Raw genomic sequence first — 6,635 nt, 5'->3', positions numbered from 1 at the left:
AATAAAGGGAGTACATGCGTAGTAAATAGTAAGAACGGATTTTAGTCTACAACAACTATCAAATTTAAATATCCATACTCGGGCATAGCAGCACAAATTTCTGTACATACTCCGTAGGCAAACAGAACAGAACAACATTGAGAATTATAGAGTCGGGACAATAGTTCAGACTTATGTCTATAGGCTACACGCTACAATACACACCCGGAATCAAATTTAATATCCATAGTGCATACTCCAGTGTGTATTCCATACCAAGGCACTCATCTTGCATCGCCCATTGCATGGTCGGAGCTTGCTACTCCGAAAAAAAATACTCCCTCCATTCCTAAATATAAATCTTTTAAAAAATTTCATTAGGGATATACATACAGAGTAAACTGGATGAATTTACACTCTAAAATATGTCTATATATATTTCTCTACTATTAAAGGGATCTGCCGTCGTCCTGATGGTTCGACCTCACCCCCGTTCGACCTTCCACGCGACGATAAGAAACCCCACGTCCCACGACCGAGCGCAGAGAGAAAAAAAACGCGCGTTCTTCACCCCTCCACGACCTACCTCCCCACGTCACATCCCGCGGCTGCCGCTGCTCTGCTCTCCCCGGCTCCCAAATGGCCGCCGCCGCCTCCTTCCTCGCCGCGCCCGCGCCATTCCCTCCGCCACCTCGCGCGCGCCACGGCCGCCAGGCCGCCGGCCGGCCCCCTCGCGCCCCCCGCCTAGCCGAGCCCGCGGAGGCCGCTCTGGGACCTGGCATGATACTAGCTGCGTGGCGCGTGCGTGCGTGCCCCGGGGTTGGATGAGAAGGGCGAGGGCGGCGGCGGCCGAGGAGGATGCGGAAGGCGTAGAGGGACTCCCTCAAGGTGCTCGAAGCTGACATCCAGCACGCCAACACCCTGTAAGCGCCCCCCGATTCTGACGCCTCGCCCCCGAATTTCGCCCCCAAATGTGCCCGCTCGCCTCTTTGTCGGTGGGAAGGATCGGTTCATGGCTTCCCGTGGGATGCCCGCCGTGGCCGAGCAATGTGTCCTGGGAGAGAGATCGCTCGACCAACCGACCGATCGGTGGGTGGGTGGGTGAACCGCGCGTCGGCGCCTCCGGTTACTCGGGTGGGTGGGATTCATGGCGGGGGTTGGCCTGGGATGGTAGTGTTATTATCATTATCCGCGTGCCAACGGGCGGTGGATCAGCTTCAGCAGCGGCAGGAGGAAGAGATCACATGTGTTCCTCATCTCATATAAAAACACTCCGCCCCATACTGCTAATCCTTTAGATGAAAAGGGGGAGGATAAGGCAGCCAGTGTGATTCTGAGTGAGGGAGTGGGATCTCTGACCGCAACTCATCTATCTGTCCTGTGATGCTACATGTTCGTTTGTTTATCCATGCTTTGACGTGCAGGGTGACTGAATTTTCACGGAAGTACGATGGTGCGTGTCTGCAGATGCGGCTCTCCTTCAGCACATATTCCTCTTCCTGGTGCAGTGGACGGACTGCAGCCTCGCTGGGGCTCTCGGGTTGATGAGGATCCTCATATACAAGGTTTCGTTGCTCGTCCAACTTCGTCATGGCTGTTGGTTCGCTGCTCCTCGTGTTTTACTGAGATTGTAGCTCGTCGTGTAGGTCTACGTTGACGGCACAACCACCATGTCGACCCATGAGAGGAAAGACAACATTAAGGAATTCTATGGTATGTGACGAGTTCCTTGTTACTTTAGCCGCGGGTCTGACTATCTCCGCTGCTGGTATACACGGTCTGTACTGTTTTATTGACCGGAATTGTTATACAGCTGTAAAATATTTCCTTCTTTGCTGCAACTGCAAAGAGGGATCACTGATATGGAGGACAAGAAGCAGAAGGCCATGTGCATGGAGAGGAAGACGAAACAAGCAGCTTATCTGATGTTGATGCTGAAAGGGAGGGGGCATGTGGGATCTGCATGGAGATGAACAGCAAAGTTGTGTTGCCCAACTGCACACATGCGATGTGTCTCAGATGCTACCAGGACTGGTATGCACACTCTCTCAGCTTCTCCCCATGCGTTTCGTGTGATTACATTTCAGTGGAGTATAACCCTCCGATACCCTACCAAATATGGAGGCGTTGATAATGTGGCTTTATGGATAGGTTAACCAAACGATTAAATACAGAAAAACCGGTTCATAGGGAAAACCCTCTACATAAAAGATTCGATCGGTTTCTTTCTTCCTCACCAATCCACGAGGCAGCGAGAGAGTCGGTTGGCGCACACCTGTCCGCTTCGCTTCCAGTTCGCGCGTGCGCTTGGTGAGGGGAGATGGCGAACCGAGGAGGCGGCCGCGGAGGCCGTGGCCGGGCCGACCCCGATGCTGCTCAGGCGGGGTACGGCGGCCATGGCGGCGGCGGCGGACAGTACTACGGGGGCCGCGGTGGTGGTGGTGGTGGTGGTGGCGGTGGTGGCGATGGCCGTGGGCGCGGGTACTACCAAGGGCAGGGAGGCGGTGATGGTGGTGGCCATGGCCGTGGTTACTACCAGGGAGATGGCGGGGCCGTGGGTACTACCAGGGTGGCGGTGATGGCGGTGGGAGAGGGCATGGGTACTACCAGGGTGGCGGTGAGGGTGGTGGGAGAGGGCGTGGGTACTACCAAGGAGAGGGCGATGACCGTGGGTACTACCAAGGAGGCGGTGATGGCGGCGGCGGCGGAAGAGGGCGTGGGTACGAAGGGGGCGGGGATGGCCGTGGCCGTGGCCGAGGACGGGGCTACCAGAAGTGGGTTTAATTTTTGTGGCAGCATGGCTCTACTTACTTCAGTTTTTCTTGGTCTACTTCCAGTTAGTTCCTTCTTGTGTTCTGGTGTTGGGGAACATAATTATCAATGACTCTTGGAGCCTGTGGATTTCGAGGAGATGTACTTCAGGTTTATTTTGTTTTCTCCTAATCAAACTTGGGTTGCTGATGTAGAACAGCGGGGGCGGCTGGAGCTTGCAGAACGGCGGAGGCGAAGGCTGGAGCTTCCAGATCGGCGGCCCAACCTGAGCAACAACTCCAAGGAGGACGCCACCAGGTGCCTGGTCTCGCTGGGGGACCTCATCGATGTCGAGAAGTTGGGAGGCAGTGCTGCTGGCAGTGACACACTGCACCTTAGTGTCATCGGCATGGCTACTGCAGGTAATATCACAAACATTGTCTGATAGCATCAATATGAATCTCTCAAGGTAGGAAGAAAGAGAGAAACATGATGAAAATTGTAATGCCGATTTTTAGCAGGCGTGCTGGTGCTCACATGCTTATCCATTGTTGGATATTGCTTGAATAAAAAACAATCAGTGTAACCTGGGCGTGTACTAATGTTTCATGTACTCTTTTCTCTTTAATATGAGCATCCAATCTCTGTAAGTCGGGTGTTGCTTATACATTATATTACTCCATTGTTTGTCAGTCCCCATTTGATTTCCTTGTTTGCCCTCTGTTTGATTCACATCCTTGACCAAATAAGTTCATGAGCAACTTTCTGCTTGCTCCGTGTTTGACTCAAGTCTTAAAGATTCATATTTAGTTACATAGGTTCAGTGATTCAAACTAATATTTGAGAAGCTTCTCTTTTGTCTGGCATCCCTGATCGTAGTTGTAGAAATGTAGCTAAGAAAAGAGTGCCTCGTAATTCGTCGGATGCAGACCAATAGGGTGTAAATGACTTTGAGTTTCTAGCTTTCATAAAATTTACATATGTACCCCCTCCATCCCGTAATGTAAGACCATTTTGCAAGCTTAACTGTATGATGTGGTTGGTCCTTAAACTTGAACAATAAATGTGTCAATTGAGGTTCATGCCATATTAATTAGCAACTAATTATCTTGTGGCGCTCTCACCCTAATGTATCCACAGTCTGACCATGGGATTGAATATCCATCAAAAGATTGTAGCCTTTTCCTAACTCCATGCCCTTTTCAGGTGGAGTTATAGAAATGCAGTGTATGAATAGGGAAACGATCATAGATGTCAACACCTACAGTATGATTTATCTTGATAGAGTTGCAGCCAATTCTCAAGTAGTTTTATTATTTTTTTCTATATAGCTCGACTAATTAAGCTTCTGCAATTCATGAAAAACAAAAACAAGGTGTCATGTCAGCTGCTCAAGCTAATCAAGTAACAAAAATAAGTATTCCATGTAAATGACAACATATATTATATGCTAGGAAGACAACATGTTTGCAAACATTGGATAAAAAAATAAAAAAACATCTCGATATATATTTTTTACTCCGTGGCAACGCACGGGTGTTTTGCTAGTATATGTAGTCCATCGATGAAACCTTAAAAAAAAATTATATTTAGAAACCGAGAAAGTAGGCATTTAAGTTAGATCCACGCTTTAATAAACGTAAGGAATCACAACAACCAAAATCGAGCCAGCCTATCTTTTTTCCTTTTGAATCTTAATCAGACCAACGATTTTCTTTTGTGAAACTCAATCTCACCACGACAGATTGACAGCATGAGGAACTGAGGGAGAGGAATTGGAGGCTTGGAGCTGGATGAGGTGTACAGTGAGCTGCCACGCCCGCATGCCGCAGCCGATACAGTGCCTGAGGAGCAGCCGAATTAGAGAATAGAGATGAGGGAGGAGCGTCGTGCTAGGAGACCGATAGCCGGCGGGTGGGGAAGGCGCGCCATTCTTGGGAGGCTCGAAGCCGGGACCAGGGGTGGGTAGGAGAACCGGGGGAGGCACTCCGTGATTCCCTCTCCTCCGGCGTGAGCCGCTCCGGTGCTGCCATTAGAGACGGTGGCAGAAACAACAACACCGCCGCCACTGAGAATTTGGGATATGGGAATCACTTGATTTGGGTTAGGGCATGCGTGGTTAGGGGATGCGTGTGCGGCAGAAACTTATACAGGTCAAATTTTGCTTCTTCCCCGCTATTTCCGCATCCATCCGCTACCAAATTTCCCAATATTGCGCTCTCACAAAGGCTATTGCGGATGCATCATGACATAAGCGCTATCTTACCGCAGCCGAAAACTAATACACCCTCTGTCAAAATGCATATAATGAATGTATCTACAATTAAAATAAGTCTAAATACATTCATGTCTAGGACAAGTATTTTCAGACGGAGGTAGTATCACAGAGGCACCGCTACCGGAATAGCGGCCGCAATAGCGGGCATAACGGCCGCTATTTAAAACCTTGGTTCGGAGTGCTTTCTGTGCGAAGAGAGGAGGTGGATGGGGTATATATAGACATTCCCAAAATCCAACCGTTACAACATTGTTGTCCAACTTGGTGATACCGAAATGAATATCGATGGTATCGAGTTGCACTAAATGTGGAAACTTTTGAATTTTCGGTGAGACCGATATTGAAAACTCGGTGGTGCCGATACGATGACCTAGACCAGTTTCCAACTATCGGTGAGACCGATTTCAAACTCGGAAATTTTAATTCTTGAAATCTTCTCAACATAGTGTTGGTCACTGAATCTCGGTGGCACCGATGTGAAAGTTGGTGGTATCGAGATGGTAGGGTTTTGTATAGGATTGCTACTTCTTGAGCTTGCGTTGGTTTTTTCCTTGAAGAGGAAAGGGTGAAGTAGCAAAATAGAGATAAGTATTTCCCTCAGTTTGAGAACCAATGTATCAATCCAGTAGGAGTATTAAGATGAGGCACCAATGCACCTGCGCAAAAACAAACAAACTTGCAGCCAACGCGATAAATGAGTTGTCAATCCCTTTACGATTACTTGCAATGTGAGATCTGATAGTGATAAGAGGTAAATATACATAAATAAATAAAAGTGCAACAAGTTATTTTTGATATTTTTGTATGTAAATCTGAATATATAATGTGTAAAATAGACCCGGGGGCCATAGTGTTCACTAGAGGCTTCTCTCAAAATAGCAAATATCACGGTGGGTGAACAAATTACTGTCGAGCAATTGTTAGAACCACGCAAAGTCATGACGATATCTAAGGCAATGATCATACATATAGGCATCACGTCCGAGACAAGTAGATCGATACTTTATGCATCTAGTACTAGTACTCGATACATCGACCGCTATCCAGCATGCATCTAGTGTATTGAGTTCATGACGAACAGAGTAACGCCTTAAGCAAGATCACATGATGTAGAGGGATAATCTCAAACTAATGAAGAAAACCCCATCTTTTTACCCTTGATGACAACAACACGATGCGTGCCTCGCTACCCCTTCTGTCACTGGGTGAGGTCACCACACGGTATGAATTCAAAACCAAGCACTTCTCCCATTGCAAGAACCATAGATTTAGTTGGCCAAACAAAAACCCACAACTCGAAGAGAATTACAAGGATATGAAATCATGCATAAGAGAGATTAGAAGAAACTCAAATAAGATTCATAGATAATCTGAGCATAAATCCACAATTCATCGGATCTCGACAAACACACCGCAAAAGAAGATTACATCGGATAGATCTCCATGAAGATCATGGAGAACTTTGTATTGAAGATCCAAGAGAGAGAAGAAGCCATCTAGTTACTAGCTATGGACCCATAGGTCTATGGTGAACTACTCACGCATCATCGAAGAGGTCATGGTGTTGATGAAGAAGCCCTCCATATCCGAATCCCCCTCCAGCAGGACACCGGAACGTGCCCTAGAT

The 6,635-nt window shown here is 47.9% G+C and overlaps 1 pseudogene; it reads left to right on the top strand.

Moving 5' to 3' along the window:
• The first annotated feature begins 618 nt into the window (after window positions 1-618).
• LOC123450377 lies at window positions 619-2,110 on the top strand (annotated as a pseudogene).
• The last annotated feature ends 4,525 nt before the right edge of the window (window positions 2,111-6,635 follow it).

The sequence above is a fragment of the Hordeum vulgare genome, chromosome 4H (assembly GCF_904849725.1).
Source record: "Hordeum vulgare subsp. vulgare chromosome 4H, MorexV3_pseudomolecules_assembly, whole genome shotgun sequence".
In the NCBI taxonomy this organism is placed as follows: domain Eukaryota; kingdom Viridiplantae; phylum Streptophyta; class Magnoliopsida; order Poales; family Poaceae; genus Hordeum; species Hordeum vulgare.
Note: the sequence above shows the minus strand (reverse complement) of the source record. Positions and strands in the feature narration are given on the sequence as shown.